This window comes from Sminthopsis crassicaudata, chromosome 4 (assembly GCF_048593235.1).
Source record: "Sminthopsis crassicaudata isolate SCR6 chromosome 4, ASM4859323v1, whole genome shotgun sequence".
NCBI lineage: Eukaryota > Metazoa > Chordata > Mammalia > Dasyuromorphia > Dasyuridae > Sminthopsis > Sminthopsis crassicaudata.
Genome location: NC_133620.1, coordinates 383290480 through 383309638, shown reverse-complemented (window position 1 = coordinate 383309638; position 19159 = coordinate 383290480).

Sequence of the window (19159 nt, the reverse complement as noted above, 5' to 3'; positions counted from 1 at the left end):
GATAAAAGCAAAACAGTCCCTGTCCTTAAGAAACTTAAATTTTACTGTAGAGACTGCAAATAAAAGTCCAGTTATCAAGTTAAGTGCTTACTATGTGCCAATTATTGTGCTCAGCATTGTGGACATGAGACAATACCCCCATTAAAAAAAAAAAAAGGTCCGTGAATTCAGGTGATTTGCATTTTATTGAAGTAGATATACGATATACAGCAGTATATACACACATGCATGTATGTGAATGTTTATATACACAGATATAAACAGACACATATATACACACATTATATATATATGACAAATGAGAGTTAATCTCAGAGGAAACACACTAACACTTGTGGGGGCCATAAGAAAAGACTTCTTGAATAAGGTGGAATTTGAGTTAAGTCCTAAAGAAAGCCTAAGCAGCCAGGAGAAAGAAGCAGAGAAAAAAAATCATTCTAATAATAATGAACAATGAATGAAAATGCCCAAAGTTGGGAGATAGAGGGTCATCTGAAAGCTGATCTTTATTGGATCTTAGAGTAGGTGGTTGCAAGTAAAGTATAAGGATACTAGAAAGGTGGGAAGGAGGCCAGTTGTGAAGGGCTTTCAAACCTAAACAGAAAATTTGGCCTTGAGGTGATAGAGAGCTACTGCAGTTTATTGGATTCAGAAGTAAGATGAGCAAACGTGTACTTTAGGGAGATCACTTTGACAGCTGAGTGTAGGATGGATTGGAATGGGGATAAAAAAGATCAGGAAATTCACCAGAAAATATTAAAATAATATAGAAGTGAAATGTTGAGAAACTGCACAGGTTGGTGATTATGAGGAGAATGGAGAGAAGGGGGGCATACAGTAAGACATGTTGTGGAGGTAGGAAAAGGATTTGACAAAAAGTTGGATATATGGGGTGAGTATGAGTGTGAAGGTAAAAATTATGAGTCTGAGGGACTAAAAAGACAATCTTATCCTAAGTAGTAATAACTTCCAAAGAAGAAAGGATTTAGAGGGAAAGAATGAATTCAGTTTTAGGTATATATGATCAGTTAAAATGTCGGTAGTATATATAGTTCAAGAGGTCCAATAAGAATTTGGTTATATGAGACTGGAGGTTAGGAGACGTCAGGGCTAAATAAATCTGCAGAGAAATAATAATTGAATACATGGGAACTAATGAAATCACCTAGTGAGGTGATATAGAGGAAGAAGAGACAAGGGCCAAGAGAGACTTTTGGAAGCCATCCATGTTTAGTGGACATAGGATTAATGGAGAGCTGGCAAAGGGGGCTGACAAGATGTGGCCAGATATTGGGAGAACCAGGAGAAAACAATATTGTGAAAGACACCAGAGAGGAGAGATTTGTTAGTTTTGTCCTTCTTTTTCTAAGAAGACTAGGACATCACGGAGATTGCATGCAAGTGATTGACAGAGGACTGTGCTGGACTTTCCCCTTCAGAACCTTCTGGGTCCAGTGGCCAGATTTGGATCAGGACAACTTTGGAGGCAATGGGACACCTTAGTCTTTAAGGCAGCAGGTCTCAGTTTGATTGAATCCACTCCCATTCAGTGATTAAGGTAACTGAAGAAAAGGTGGTGTTGGAACAAGTTTGTATTGACAAGTGAGATCTATTGTTAAATTTTAGAAAGTGTGCTCAGTCCTTTTATTTGGAAAGCTTATTATAAAACATTAATCAGCATACTCTATTTTACTCCTCTCCCCTACTTTTTCCCCTCCTTCAATTTCCATTCTAATTGTACCCATCCTTTTCACTGGGTGCTATGACATGTCTGTTTCATAGTTAATAAACTCTGAATAAATAAATCTGGGAGGGGAAGACCCTCAGGATTTCTGGCCAACACAGAAATAAAGCAATTATTTACATTCAATCTGAGTCAATCAGGACCCAAACAATGAGGGTAGAGAGTATCTAAGAGAAGTTAAGTTTTCTAGTGTCAAACCTTCAGAAAGGGTAAGAAGCTGGGGATTGAGAGAAAGCTATTAGATTTATTAATTAAGAGATCAATGGAATGATGAAGCTTCAATAAAGGATACAGAAGGTTTAGACCAGAATAAGGGGAAAGCAAATGAAGACTGAAATTATAGACACCTTTCTCAAGGTATTATTGCAAAAGGCTGTTGATGGATCTATCTGCCGGCCTCCAATCTCTCTCCACTCCAATATATCTTCCACTTAGTCACTAAAATTATTTTCCTAAGTCAAAGTTCTGACTCTGTCATCTTTCTACTGAATAATTTTGAGGGACTCTACATTACTTACAAGATCAAATATAAAATCCTTTACTTGGCATTCAAAATCTTTCATAATCTAGCCCCTTTCTACCTTTCCTGTCTTCTTACATCTTACTTCTTACCAGGTACTACTCTTTGATTAAGTAACTTTCACCTCTCAAATGTTCCATGAATAAGACGCTTCATCTTTTGACTCTGGACATTTTTTTCTGGCTATTCCCCATAATTGGAATGCTCTTCTTTCTCATCTTTACCTATCTTCCTTGAATTCTTTTATGTCTCAGTGTTCTTTGGGAAATTTTTCCCAACACATCTTAATTCTAGTTTCCTACCTCTGTTAACTATTTCCTATTTATATGTTTTTTTAATATATATATATATATATATATATATATATATTTGTTGTTGTTGTTTTTCCCATTAAATTGGGAGTTCCTTGTGGGCAGTGACTATCTTGTGTTTTTTTTTATTATTCACCAGTATTTAGCGCAGTGACTAATACATAGTAAAAATTTAATAAATGTTAACTTATTAATTAATTGGTTAATTGAATGAATGAATGTATTTCTTATACTAGAAAGAATGGTCAGGGATCCTATGTCACCAGGAAGGAATCAAGTTTTGGTGAGAGCCAAAAGATAAAGGGAGTGAGAAAGGAAATGTTTTAAGATACAAATAAATTTATTAACCATGAAAAAGATATGTCATAGGATATAATGAAAAGGAGGATACATTTAGAATGGAAATTGAGAGAGGAGAAAAAGTAAAGGAGAAGAATAAAATGGAGTATGCTGATAAATGTTTTATGGTCAGCTCTCCAAATAAAAAGACTCAGCACGTTTTTTAAAAATTAAACAATCAGAACTCACTTGCCAATATAAACTGGCTCCAACACCACCTAAGATTAATGAGTTTACTGGGATTTATTGAAGATAACAGATAACTGGAGCACAGAAGCAGGAACAAGCAGTGGGGGAACAGGACAATGACCATCACAGATTCAGAATTACTGAGATGAATAGATTTTACAGGAGTGTGCTAACCAATGAGGAGGGCTCCAGGCAGATTTTCTGTGTCTGGAGAGAAGTCCATTGAGAAAAGTAAGTGATTGCCTATATGGGCTCTTGCTAAGGGTCTCATCTAATGTCACATAGTGATGTTGTGTCCTCTGAGGTCCAAGATGTCTGACTCATGGTAAGAAGGAACAGACAAAAGTATAGACTGCAAAAGTCTGCAGAGAAGGCAGGAGTGGGCAATTTGAGAAATGGCCTTTACAGAACTGGAAAAGGTTTGGGGCAAAGATGGAAGCCAGAGGCCAGGGTCCGGGGCTGACACAGGCCTCCCTGAGAAGTCTTGGGAGCAAAGATAGAAGTCAAGATATTGAGCCTGGATCCCAGGGTGGAGTTTGGAATACCCTATCTCCAAAGCTGAGAGGCCAGGGCATGTATGGTTTAAAAAAGTACTGGACCTGGAGTCAAGAAATCTAAGTTCAGCTTCTCCCTCAGGCACTTGTTGGGTTCACTTGCCTAAGAAAAACACAAACATATTTTCACATTTCAGAAGTATCTAAATTATGACAGTGGAGGAAAAGATAGGAATCAAATCTCACTCTGAAATCTTATTTTAGGATTTTCAAATTTCTTTTTTTTTTTTCTTTTTTCTTTTCTTTTCTTTTCTTTTTCTTTTTTTGCTGAGGCAATTGGAGTTAAGTGACTTGCCCAAGGTCACACAGCCAGGAAGTGACTGAGGTCAGATTTGAACTCAGGTCCTCCTGATTTCAGGGCTGGTGTTCTATCCACTGTGCCACTTAGCTGCCCCAATTTTCAAATTTCTTAATGAACAAAAACCCTATGCAGTTAAAAGTACACATATAGTCATCTCTATTTTACAAAGAAATTGGGATAAATAACTGCTTGAGGTGGGATTGAACCTTTGTTTTGACTCCAGGTTCAGTACTACAGACTGTCCTGCTTTCCTTTGCATGTGAAGTACCTAGCTAATATGAAACTCACTGGGTTTGGCTTGGTAGAGTGATGAAAAGGGGAAAATTCACCACACCTTTCCTGATTTAGTTTCAGAGTAAAACCCCAATAGCAGGAGTTTGGAAAATTAGAACGTAAATATATTTCGAAGGAAAATATAAAGTTGCAAACCAAGGGCCTTCAAAACATCAAGTTTTGCTTGGTTTACATCCCAAACTATAAATTATTTTCAGACTTGTTCAAAATTTTAAATCAAAGGTGGCTAATGTAGTCCAAGTCTCAACAAAGGCACTATTCACCTGCTGTGCTCTGACATGGCAAGATCAGCAGAGGGGAATGGTATTGGGCAAATTGGCAAGGCTGGTGGAATCCTTGGTGGTTAGCACAAAGTGGGAATAACTATAAATATTTGATTAGCTGAAAGAGGAAAGAATGGACTCCAGTCACACTTAGATCTTTGTTTAACCAGGTAAGTTAGGCAGAAGCAAGATAAGGTAAATTATTTATAAAGAACAGATAAGATTGATTGCCAACTAGATATGTAGCAACTCAGGTGTGACCACATACATTAAGATATTTGGCTAAATGGAGAGATTTTGTAACTTCAGTCATATATTTTTCTTAAAGTTTACTTTGGCTCCTCTCTTGTTCTTGTTGTCAGCTGTCCTAAAGGCCTCAAGGTTGAGTGGAAAGGAGTCTCCAGGAGTCAGGAAGCCTGAGTGACAGTGTTACCTTTGCCATTAATTAGTAGTATGACTTTGGGACCAGTTACCTCATCCATGTAGGACTCTGAATCCTCCCCCAACAAAAAAGAAGGAGTTGGAATAGTTGATTTGTATAGCTCTTGATACCTTTAAATTTCTATGAACTTCCCATCTACACAATGGGCCATCTCTGCTTATGTGCTTCAGAGTCAAATCAATTAGATGATAAATCCTTCAGCTGTGACAGATAGGCCATGACCAGAGAAGGCAGCCCCAATTAAAATTTTCTGTTTTAAGTAATTTCATTCTATCTTGATAGCTGTTCTAGCAATCATAGCTTTATCTTGTGATTTCTAAGAGTTCTAAAAGTACTGGGAGTATATAACAGCAATTATTATTCACATTGATATGGCCCTTTAAAGTCTGCAAAAGAGCATTCATTCAATAATTACCCACATGTATAGATAGCACAAATATTCTTCCTATTTTATAGATAAGGAAGACCTGGATATATTAAACAACTTAGTCAAAGTCACACAGCTAGATAATTAAACTGGATTCTGTGTTCTTTACACTATTGGTGGTGAGGAACAAAAGGTTACTAACTATTGAAAAAAATTAAATCAAGGCTCTCCTTCAAACTGTCAAGAATTTGGTAAACCTTGCACTGAGTGGAGAGAGAGGAAATTAGACAAAGATATGAGCCAACTGAAAGGGAAAGAAAGTATTTTTTGAGCCTGACTAAACATAATGTCTTTGGACCTCAATTTCCTCACCTGTAGAATGAGGAAATTGATTAAAATGATTTCTGAGGTCTCTTCTAGCTGGAAAATATTTTACTCAGTGACTAAGGATGCAAGCATTTCCATTTTGCAATTTGAAAACTTACTGCATTAAAAAAACATAAAAGCAGAAAAGACCTAATAACTCTTTCATCTTATTGATTACTGATAATAACTGAGAGTAGGAATGAACTTCTATTTATTTCCAAATATGTTAACAAAGAAATGTAAATATGCTGAAGGTGAGTATACTAATCTTTCAGACATTTACCATATTCCCTTCGTTACTATCCACTAAATGCAGATCACCTTCATTCTTTCCAGCATCAGCCTAACCTATTTCATGAAGACCACAGCCTATGGAATTATATTGTAGGGGAACGTTATAGAAACAATAAGGTGACAGAACCACAGTTCTGGAGAATCAGGACACAAAGGCCTCCAACTTGGCAGGGATAACATCTGCATTAGGACTTTATATTATGTCAAAGCTATTGTTGCCTGGCAACAAGGGAAAGATCATTTGTTTTTAATCATTGTAATGGTACACAACGTGTACCTTCTTTCAAATTTCTTTTGGGGAGCAGACAGGGAGTTCTCACAGAACCTGCTAAACACACAGCACAAGGTGAGCTCAAGTTTGGGCTTGTGTTAAGTTGAGAGGCAGAGATAATCTACAGTAGGAAATTATTCAACCCATTTCCAATATTTGATACCTAATAACTTATTTTGGAAAAAAATGCAGGGAAGTTAAATCTGAAATGTCAACACTTGACTCATCTTAGGTTTTTTCATTTCCAAATTCAGGCATAAAAATGAATGTTGTCCTAAACAATTTGATGTGTAGCCACCTTTTGTAATAAATAATAAGTAACTTTTTAAAAGTACAGTTCTTATAACTTGCAAGTAGAGATGAAGAGAGGAATAGATTTGGGGTCAGAAAGGCAGTTTGTAACTTAGATAAAGCCGTACTAACTGGAGGGAGCCCAGGCAAGTTGCTTAGCCAGTGTGGGTTTCCTACATCTATATGATATAAATAATAGCACCAGACACACAATGTTGTTATGAGAATAAAATGAGATCATACACACAAACAACATTACAAATCTTAAAATTCTCTCAAGTGGGAGCTATTAATCTTATTGCTCAATCACCTGTAGCCATTAATAATATTTCTATAATGTTTGTAGTGAAAATCTCATGTTTAAATATTGGCCAGGATCTACCTCTGGTTTATAGATATATAATTTTAGAGGGGTAAGAAAAGAATTAGTGTGGAACTCTTAGGAAGACCCAGTTTTGTTTTTTGTTTTATAAAGTATTGGAAGTACAGAGGCTATTTGTAGCATAATCTTATCACTGACTAGCCCAAGAGTTTTAACATGCTCTAGTTTTCTACCTGGATGAGTTTGTCCCTTCTTAAATAGCCTAATTCCTCTTCCCTTATTCTTAGTATTAATGCCTCAGTAGGAAATGCACTCAGTAATGAATTCAGTGGGGCACCTGAATGGTATAGCCCAGGACTTCTCTGTGCAAGAAATTGGCCCAGAGTGGGGATTGCATGCATGAAATACCACCCCCTCCTCCTTGATGTTAAAGTAATGCTCTGTTTAGCATTCAAAATCCTTCATAACCTCATCTCCTTCTGTCTTTCCAGGCTTCTTTGGCCTTCTTTCTTGAGACATTACTCATTGATCCACTGATGCTGGTTCAATTCCTTCTGGTTGTTCCTTCACTAAGACACCCCATCTCTTAGCTCCAGGAATTTCTCTGACTGTCCTCCACCTGTTCTGACAACTGACCTCCCCATCTTTCTTTAAATCCCAATTATAACCTATCTCCCTGAAGTCATGATTGTCTTCCAGAACAAAGGACAAAAACCAACAATAATCCTCAATTCCACTTAATTCTAGTGCCTTCCTTCCATTACTTATTTCTTACTCATCTTGTATGTAGATTGCTTTGTATATACTTGTTTGTATATTATCTCCCTCATTAGATTGTAAGCTCCTTGAGGGTAAGGACCCTTTTACCTCTTTTTGTATTTTTTTTTCTATACATAGAATTGTGAAAAGAAAATGTCTTTGTTTGAGAGAGAGAAAATTAGTCCTCATTGGAAAAATTATAGTGCTTCTTGTTGTACAAATATATTCTTTTTGTGGACATAAACTGGTACAATGGAGAGAGACAAAGTAATATTTTGTGATCATAAAACGGGGATTCAAATCCTGACTCAGCACTCCTTTGTGCTCCTTTGTGTGTGAATGGGAAGAAGACAGTGTAGAATATTGTAGGACCTGCATGATCTGTGGTACCAGGTGACCCATGTTCACCTACTGCCTCTTGAGTTTGCTACCTGTGTGGCTCTAGATAAGTCACTTCTTTGTAAATCTCAGTTTTCTCAGTTATTCAGGAAAGAACTGGGAGCAGGTGATCTGTGAGATCTCTTGCAACTTTACCTCTACAATAAGTCTCTTATAGCTCCTTATCTATGGAAATGAATGGAACTTTTTGGGGGAGGGAGTGGAGACAGGGAGAAGACTGATGGAACCATGGGGGACTATTATTATAGTGCATAAAGCTAAATTTGTCAATATATTATATAGAGATGAACATACAATTCTTTATTATCTAATATGGTAGCCTTACCATGAAGTATAAATATTTCCCCACCTCATAGTTTTAAATTTTATAATTTATTTATTTCTAACATTCTTTTTTAAAAAATGTTTTGAGTTCCAAATTCTCTCCCTTACTCTCACACCCACTGAGAAAATGAGCAATATGATATCAATTATGCATATGAAAACATGCAAAACATATTTCTATGTTAGCCGTACTTCAAAACAGCAAGAAAAATAAAATGAGGAAATTATACTTCAATTAGTATGCTATAAACATTTTTGTATATACAGGTATTTTTGCTTTTTCTTGAACTCTGGGATTCAGACCTAGTAGTCATGTTGCTGGGTAAAAGGATCTGCCCAATTTTACAACCCTTTGAGCATAGTTTCAAATTGTTCTAAAGAATGATTGGACCAATTCACTGCTCTGCCGGCACTTCATTGCATAACTATTTTTCTTTCATCCCCTCCAGTATTTGTCATTTCTGATAAGTGCACTGCACATTTTTAATCGTTTTGGTTCCTCCAAGAAGGTAGAACATGGAAGGGAAGGAACAACTTTTTTTCCCCTCTTCTTGCTAGCTAGCACAATTTATTATTTGTTATGGCAACTTGGTGAGTAACTAGCACAATAAATATTTACCACAATAAATAATGTCAGCAGGAAAAGATTTGAAGCTCTTCTTAATGACTGTTATTTTCTTTCTTATGGACTCCCTACTGTTGATGGGACTTAAGCTTGACTTATTTATAATAATAGTTTCATTTTGCATAGACATATCCATAATGTTTCCTCATACAGAATGAGATAATTGATTCATAGAAGAGAAAAGACAGTTTATGATCACAACTCAGTAGATACTAAGTAAAGGCGTGGTAATTGGACTCTGTTTCTATGTCCCTCTCCCAAAGCATCTTGTTCACCATTTCAATATTGACCTCCTTAAAATATTCATCAATGGCTCTTGTTGTAATAAAGGAGGAAATATTGGATTTTCTTGGACCTAGCCTTTCTGCAAAAAGCTATCTCTTACTTAGCCATGTCCCTTTCTCCTGCCTGGCACCCTTTCTCTCCTGTTCTGCCTTTTCCTAGAATTGCTTCAGATTTGGAATCCTCCATGACTGGAATTTTTTAAGCTTGAAACTTCCAGCTTCCTAGCTGATTGACACCTATCTGCCTTGGGAAATCAATTATATACATCTGGTCCTTCCCCTTAAAAAATACTTGTCTGTCTTTAGCTTTCCCAACTTATTCTAATGCTTGGAATGATGTTAGAATGAGAAGCTCTGTCCATTAAACCCAGGAGAAGTGTAACAATCTATCAAGTCCTGGAGAAAATATCTTTTTTTTTCTTTTTTTTCAGTACTTGATTTATTGTATGGATGAGCATGACCTTAAATTCTCATGTTAATTGAATATGTTATACTTTACAAGTAGGTCAACCATTGATCTTTGTAACTTATTTACAATATTTTATTAACAAACACTTTTCATATGAGTTTTATTAAACCAGTTAATTCTGTCTGAATGATCTTGAATTATCCAATTAGTGAGGATAAAATGAATCAATTTATGGAGTATATATACATGATATTTGTTCCATTAAATTTCTCCTTTTCCTTCCTCAAGGGCAGTTTCCAGGGACTTTTACTCATTTTTTTAAAAATAAATTATCAGGAAATTGTGTGATCATATACTGCCCTGAAAATTATTTCCAACCTTTTTGAGGTTATCAAAATGTCATTTTACTCAAGACCCAGGGCTCAAATCATATATTTCCTATCAATTACCATCAATCCTACACATTTGTTTGCTAACATTTTAAACCTGTCAAAATGAAAACAGGAAGGGATATATGGCTTTAAGGAGGTTCTCACTGAACTTTTTAGGTCTCACCATTCTCAATGATTTGACAATCATTGTGGATTCTTTCTTCCTCTATTGGCCTAAAGACCATTTTCAGATGGCCTTCTCGGTTGTATTCATTCCCTTCCTTTTATGTTATTGCTTCTTGAATCCTCTATTCCTCTGCTGTCTAAGTATCAGAAATTAAGTGCCTTCTCTTATATGGGATAAAATATGCTCTTACTTTCAATATTTGCTGTTATTTAATTCATAAGCAATTCCTTTCTGAGGCTTCACACAGGTTTGAATAACTTAAATGAAATTGTTCTCTCCAAAAGTACCCATGATTTTTTTTCATAAAAATTTTAATCTTGTTTTCTGTTTCTTATATCACCCTAGTATGCCATGTATTACTGCTCCTTCCTCTCCCAGAGGACAATCTAATATTAGAAATAGTATTTTTTTTTAAGAGAGGGAGAAAAAAAAGTTAGTACAACTGATCCAAACATTGAAAAAATCTGAAAGCATGCAGTGTGTGATACTTATGGACCTTTTAATCCACAAAGGGTCATAATATCTTTTCATATTTCTTATTAAATTACTACTTGGTTTTAAAATTTTAATTACATTTACTTTAAATTTTTTAGTGTGTTCTTCTTTTGATCAGAATTGTTGTAGTCATTGAAAATGCTCTGAATTCATTTTGCATGAATTAATTTAGCTCTTTCCATGCTTCTCTGTACTTTTTTACATACCTCATTTCTTATAGCACAATTATATCCCATTACATTTATATATCAGAGTTTATTTAGACATTACCTAGTTGATGGTCATTTACTTTGTTTCTAATTACTAGCTATTACAAAAAATGCTGCTATAAATATTTTGGAGTATGTGGGGACTTTAAACCTACTAATGAAGTTTCTGGTTCAAAGGTTATAGACATTTTATTTTAGTTCCTTTGTATTAATTCCAAATTGGTTTTTTAAAAAATTATTGTACCATTTCACAGTTCTACCAATCATGTATTGATGGAGCTATCTTCCCATACTACCTCCAACAACTCTTGGTTTTTTATTTTTGTTCTTTTACCTATTTGGAGGATGTGAGCTGAAACCTCAGAGTTGTGCCAGTGATCTCTTAATTGACAAATCTGATGGAATCTTCTTAATTTGCATCCTTCTTGACATTTCTACTGTGAGATAGAAAAGGATGATAAACATCCTTAATTCTTTATCCCATTTTCCCCTCGAATTCAATGTTTCCAGATCTTGTTGCTTACCTCCACAATATCTCTCAAATGTCTCCTTTCCATTTACACAGCCATGATCCTTGGTAAGGCCTTCTGGTCAAGAATGAACTAGCCTCCAGTGTCCTTACCTCTAGCTTTCTCCCACTCTATTTCATTCCCATGCACTAGCAACCAGAATAGTTTCTAGGTCTGAACCTGCCATCCCCACCCTGTCACTCCATCAACACCAGTAGCTCTATTATCCCTAGGATCCTAGGGTTCTTTTAAAATGTTTAACTCCTGGCTAGAATGGACTATGCATGACATATTTTGACTTGCATTATTAACTTTTTCTCCATTACTTTCTTAACTTTATACAAGCAAAACAATTAAGCCTTGATTTGCAAATTTTGTCCTTTTCCAAGTTGTAAATGCACATACTAAGAAGTTAACAATTGGCTTTCATGAGCAAATTGTTCAAGCTGGCTTCAGCACACCCTGCTAGGATCAAATATAAACTCCATTTCTTCCCATTTAAATCTCTTCACAATCTGATCCTTTTCTATCTCTTTAAGTCTTCTTTCAAGTTCTTTCCTCTACCTACTTTTCAATCTAGCTACACTAGTCAACTCCCTGCTCTGCAAACCAGAGCTTGGCTCTACCTTTGTACAAATATGAAATGTTTTCTTTTGGAATCTCTGGTTTCCTGATTTCCCTCCTTGCTCCCTCCAGTTAATTATACACTACAGCAAAAACTAATGAATTCATTTTATATGTTGTATATCATGTGTCTACCTATGTACATATTGTCATTCCTATTCAAATATAAACTTTATGAGGGCCATGACAGTTTCAGACATATACTGCCTATGTTCAGAAGCCTTATTGAGATTATAAATTCTTTGAGGGAAAAGGGACTATCTTTTATACTTATTTTGTATCACATACAATAACCATTTAACATGTGAATGAAGAAATCATTTTTTATTCTTTCTTATCAATTTTTAAGAGGAAAGGGTAGCAATATACAATGAAAAGCAAGAAATAGTTGTCAAAAAAGGAAGTGATATAAAAGTCATAAAAATTCTTAGTTTCAAATAATCTCACATTAGCCAGTCACTGTGTCTGAAATTCCCACTATAACTCATTACAGGTTTGAGAGGCTATTTTACTATATAAATATGTCACCTGGGAGGAGTCATGCATGAAACTATTTTCCAGCTATTTACACAATAACAAAAATTAATATCTTCATTGAACTATTTGAATGTAGGGCTCTGAGGAAATATGAAAGAAGACAGGAGGGCAGAGGATGAAGGAAAAAATCCATATAATGTTCCCCTTCTAATGAAGCAGCACGGTAGGACATTTTTGGGCAATTAAGAAGTAGCATGAGGATACTGGGCATAGTCCCAGCTTAGGGGAGAGAAGATGGGAAGAGAGATACAGGAATGGTGACTAGAAATTTTATGGAGATACAGACACATATGTACCTCAGGTAAACCTTGGAGAATTTATTTCCATTTTCATTTATGTTAATCCTTTTCAGTTTCTTCCACCCTCCCTCCACCTAGTAGGCAATAAATTTTGTGTAAACAAATACCCTTTTTAAGATTTTAGTATGTATGAAGAACTTTGTAATCAAGAATTATAAATATAAGCTAATATCACTTTAATGTTCATATTGAATATTAATTAATTGAAATAGAACAAAAATAAACATTTCAAATTATCCTGTTAAATGAGATAACATAGAAAAGCACATTGAAAATGTTAAGAACATTATATAAATATTCTTATTTTTCCTCTTTTTAAAATTAATTGTTTAATTTTTCTGGTTACACATGTATATTAACTTTTTAACACACATTTCTTTATGAATCATCTGGGAAAGAAAAATCACGTCAAAAGGGAAAAGCCATGAGGAAAAAAAAGAGGAAAAATAAGTGACTATAGCATGTGTTGTTTTACACCCAATTTCCATAGTTCTTTTTCTGAATAGAGATGGCATTTTTCTATTTAAAGCTTATTGGAATTGTCTTGGATTACTAAACTGCTGAGAAGAACTAAATCTTTCATAGTTGATTATCCTCAAGCTTGCTGTTTCTATGTACAGTGTATTCCTGGTTCTGCTTGTTTCACTCAGCATAGTTCATGTAATTCTTTCCAGAACTTTCTAAAATCAGCTTTTTCATCATTTTTAAAATAGAACAATTCCATTCAATTCCATTACTTTCATATATCATAACTTATTGAGGCATTACCTAATTGATGGGCATCTATTCATCTTCCAGTTCTTTGCCAACACAAAAAGAGCTGCTGCAAATATTTTTGCACATGTGGGTCCTTTCCCCTCCTTTATGATGTCCTTGGGGTACAGATCTAGTAGTAGCACTGCAGGATCAAAGAGTATGCACAGTTTGATAGTCCTTTGGGCATAGGTCTAGTTTGCTCTCCAGAATGGTTAGATCATTTCACAACTCCACTATACATACATACATACATATATACATACATACATACATATATATGTATATATATGTATGTGTATATATATATGAAGGGTGATCCTCCTTAGTTATAAAGATTGTTTAAAATATTAAGATAATATCAATCAATGTTCCTAGCAATTTAGGGCTTTGGTAGCAAACCTAATGTTGGTTCAAGAAGGGAGGTGGTTATATCCCTATAGACAAACCTTATGGTTAATTTACATGTCAACATGGATTGGGGCCATGTTTTGCTTATATATATATATATATATATATGTATATATATATATATACATATATATATATATATATATATTCTCTAGAAATGACAAACTTTAATTTGTACTGTGTAGTTTAAATTGGAGACCAGCGGACAGGCCTCTGGGAATTAACTATATCCTTCCCAGAGGCTGCTGTCGGTCTCCTCCGAAACCCTGATTCCATTCACAGAGCAGTTATCCCTAGTAGGAAGAACTCCGACCCAAGTGGCACTTGGTCAAGGTCCACAGGTTGTGTTAAATGGATGGAGCGGACCCAACGAGTGAGTGATTCTCTGCAGGGAAGATAATATCAGAGCTCCCCAGGCCGCAGCCTTCCCGTGGCTGCACAAGGGGTTTCCATTTCTAGGCCTGTCAGTCTTTTCCCTGGCAGGGACCCTACTTTAAAGGGATAAAGACAGCCACTAGAGCTGAAAACAATAGCGATTCAAAGGGAGCCGAGATGGGGGAGCTGTCTGAGAGGGGCTGCCAAAAATCAGAAGTGCTCCTCCTCGCTTTGTTGACTTGTTTATCATTCCGATGAGATCAAATGACTGGCGTCTGCTAAGTGAAATCTCTTTTACCCAGAGCTGCTGGAAGGCTGGGGTCTCTTCCACCGCTTGGAATTTTAAAGGAAAAATTACCGATGATTATTACTTCATCACATGCCTCAGTCTGCTCAAGGATTTTCTGCAGCAAATTAGGTGTACGTTAGGATCTCTTGTCTGGGGAAGGCTGCCATCTGCTCTGTCTTTTATCAAGTAGAATAGCAAGCTTCACTTCCTGGCACTCTCCCCACGAATCCCAAAAGGCTGGGATATAACAATGCGGAAAGTCCCGGGGTTGATCCCGCACAGCACAGCAAGAATCCGAGTTTCAGGAATAGGATTAGGCAGATACATTGTTTCCCACACTGACAAGTCTGGAAAGGTAGGAGATCCGAGCTCTTTATTTTGGAAATTGACATGATCCCTTGTTATAAAATTGCATTTGTTACAAGCCCATTTTTGGTAAAAGGAATGCCTCTGGGGCATTTGATCCCTCCCTGGCTTTTTAAAGTATTCTGGTTATATAGGTTTGGAGAAGTTAGGGAGCTGGAGCCTACATGGGGGTTTGGGGACATGGAACTGAAGATCCTACTATCCTGTTTGCCTATGTGCCTGAGACTACAACCATCACCAAAAGACTATAAATTGCTTTTTAAACTTAGAGTTTCCCTTTCCTCTTGACTTTTTTGTGCTTTTTTTTTTTTTTTTTTTTGAAATTTATATTTAAAAGTCAAATTTCTTATTCACTTCTGTGTTTTTTTTGTGTTTTTCGTTTTTTCCCTGAGGCAATTGGGGTTAAGTGACTTGCTCAGTCACACAGTCAGGAAGTTAAGAGTCTGAGGCTTCATTTGAACTCAGGTCCTCCTGACTTCAGAGCTGGTGCTCTCTCCACTGCACTACCTACCTGCCCCCAGAGTACCCATTTTAGTTTTCATTTAATTCCCTAAGACCCTGTTCCTGTTTTGCTGGGAGACAGGAGGTCTGTTAGAACGCACTGAACCCCAAAGTTAGCCTTCTCAGACATCCTGAAAGAGAGAGGTAGAATTGGAAATGGTGAGAATGTTCCACTTTTTGCTGTAGATGTCTAGCCCTTCTTTATTTTATCATGCTTTTGCTAGTTTAATTAAAATTGCATTCAACCACAGGCCTGGATGATTGATTTCAACAACATGCTGATCTGGAAAGAATAAGAGTGACTGGCACTTGGGAGCTGAGAAGATGAGTGGCAAGTCCTTATTGATAAATACTCCTTCTTGGACAGAATGGAGTGCAGAGTGACTGACAATCACCCTTCCCAATCCCTGATGTAGGCAAGGGAAAGCAGCTCCCCATGACAGGGTGGTAGGGGTATCTGCTATGTACACACATTTATGTGGATGACTGAAAGGGAAAAAAATGACATGTTTTCTGTGTCAGATTTAAGAGGCAATACTGATATTCTCTTGTAGAAGTTGAAGTTGGTTATTATCCACAAATTATCATGGGATTCAATATTAGGCATTAATTAATTTAGATGATATAAATCTAAATCTAATTTAGATAACCTAAGAGAGACCAAAAACAAAGGCCCAGAGCATAACTAGTCTATGAGCACTGAAGTAAGACTCAGTAGGATTTCTTTGGTCAAGACATAAATGATGAACAGGTGACAGAAAGTTACAGTAAGATTATGTGAATCATTTGAAAGAAATTCTCCTTAGAGAACATGATTTTGTTCTATCATGTGAGAAGGCACTGGGAAGCCTCACTAATTACAGGTGATGGACCTGTCCTTGGCAGGCCAAACAATGAAAGAATAATCAGAGAGCATATCAAATCCAGAGTCTGTGGAACTGCAGGGCTGTGTTTGGGATACAGTGAGCCCTTTAACTGAAGGGTCAATAAATAGAGAAGAATGCCATGGTCCAGGCTTGATTCAAATTTTCTCAAGAGGATATAGAATGATGGGACAAAGTCTAAGGACTATTGCAGCAAAATGATACTTCAATTTCAACAGTTTATTTAGCCAACAATACATTGTGCAAGATTTTATATAAAGTACTGGAGATAAACAAAAATAAAAATTTTGCCATCTAAAACCTTAAATTCTTCTCAGAAAGTATCATATTTAAACATAAATAAGCCCAACATAATTTGAGAGAAGAGAGATCTTTAATAACTGGAGTAGGGGTCCAGAAAGGCTTTTTTTTAAATAGAAGCTAGGTAGTGCAGTAGATTGAGTACCAGGCCTGGAATTAGGAAAATTTGGCTTTCTTATTTCAAATCTGGTCTCAGGCATTTACTAGCTGTGTGACTCTGGGCAAGTCCTTTAGTCCTATTTGCCTCAGTTTCTTAGTCTATAAAATGAGCTGGAGAAGGACATGACACACCACTCCAGTGTCTTTGCCAAGGCAACCTTAAATGGGATCACAAAGAGTCAGACATAATTGAAAAATGACTAAACAACAAAACCAATATCAAAGGACTGCAGTGAAGAAGGATTGCATGTGTATACAAGTGACCTAGCCATAATGGAGATAATAATAGGATGCACCGTTCAGGGTTGTTGTGAGTCTAAAATAGGATATTTATAAATCACTTTGCAAATCTTAAAGTGCAATGTAATGTAAACTGTTATTTTTATTGTTTATTATTATGTTCATATATTATATAATATATGATATATATTTATAAATATTATTATTATTGCCAAGATGGCAGGAGAGGCTATATTTTCTCCTAAAGATAGCATTATTAAATATTATTTTGACAGATATACCTTGACTGATTTTAATTGTTTTTTTTTCCCAGGAAGTCTTATCATAAATAAGAGTGTGTTGGCTGTCATACCAGTACCTCCCTAATACCTTTAGACCAGTTACTCTAACAGAAGCCATAGGACCAAGCTATGAACTACCAACAAATAAGAGTAGCAAACAGGCCTGCCCTCCATCAATCAATCAATCAGGAATGGTGTGCCTCCTTGTACCATATGGCTAAGAAATAGGAACACACAGGATTTCGGTTGTGAAGAGCTTCAATTGCAAACTAAAGATTGTAAAAAGATTAGAAAAGACTCTTATTCATTGATTTTTTTTCAGCCATATCAGCATACATCAATGTTTCTATAGGACAAGACTTCTTACATTTTTTCCATTTTGCAACCTTTTTTTTTTTTTTTTTTTTTGCCCTAGAAATTTTTATGAGATCCAGGTAACTAGGTATGTAAAATAGGCATACAAATCAAACATTTACTGATAATAAATCATAGTTTTGTGGCCTTCACATTCAGCTACATGACCCCATATGGGTCACAATCCATAGTTTAAGAAGTTTTATTATGGGAGCAGTCTCTGACCTCAAAAATTATTTATGAATATTGTATGATGTGTATATATAATATGAATATTGTATATATAATATATTTACACATTTTAAATTTTTTTCTATGGTAGATCTTTCCCAAGTGGGTATCTTTCCTGCAACTTCCTTGTGTGTTGCATTTCATACCTACCAGCTTTGTAGATGATGAGCACATAAAAAAGTTAAATGACTTACAAAGATTTGTTAATAGGTTAATGGCAGTACCAGAATTAGCCTTCTAAACTGCAGAATCTCAAGGACTTTTATTAGCTCACTGAGTCATGCTGCATTTGTTAGGGTGACTGGAATTTTCCAAATGACATATTCTCTAGGTACAGAATTGTATTACTAACTTTACTGAATGATGCTATTAAAACACCAAGGAAACTACATCCAGTAAATTACTACCATCTCCCAGTACAGATAATGCTTAGTACTTCATGGTGCTGAGAAGCTGGAAAGTTGGATGGTTCCCATTCAAAAGCAGGAGCACCAAAAGACATAATGAAATTGACTTCCAGCCCTCAGAGACCCTACAATCTTCTCATCATCCTAGGCCTTGGCAGCATGACATGGTGAAGAGAGTTTCAGCTTGGAGTCAGGAAGACTTGCTCCAAATTTCATTTCAGATAACGGACAAGCCCTGTGATCCTAGGCAAGGCACCTAATATTTCTTGCACTCAGTTCCTCATATACACAATAAAAGAGTTGGACTAAATGACTTCTAAGTTCTTTTCCAACTCTAAATCTATGTTTAATCTAATTATTTAATACTTTAATAATTTAATATAATTATATAATAATATAATTTAATATAATTAATTATTAATCTAATTACTATCTTTGATTAGCTTTAGGCAAAATTGTCTAAACTAAATGCTTAATGACTTTGATGATAAGAATAATAACAAAAATAAGAATCTAGCTATGAAGTCAGGTCCTACCTCGAACACAAGAAAATTAGGTTTTAGAATGCTACACTCAATCAGAAAATCTGAATTAAAATTTTGTTTCAGGAATTTATTAGCTGGCTGTCCTGGGCAAGTCACTTGTTTGCTTTAGTTTCTTCATCTATAAAATACTTCACAGAGTTATTGGCAAGGATCAAGTGAGTTCA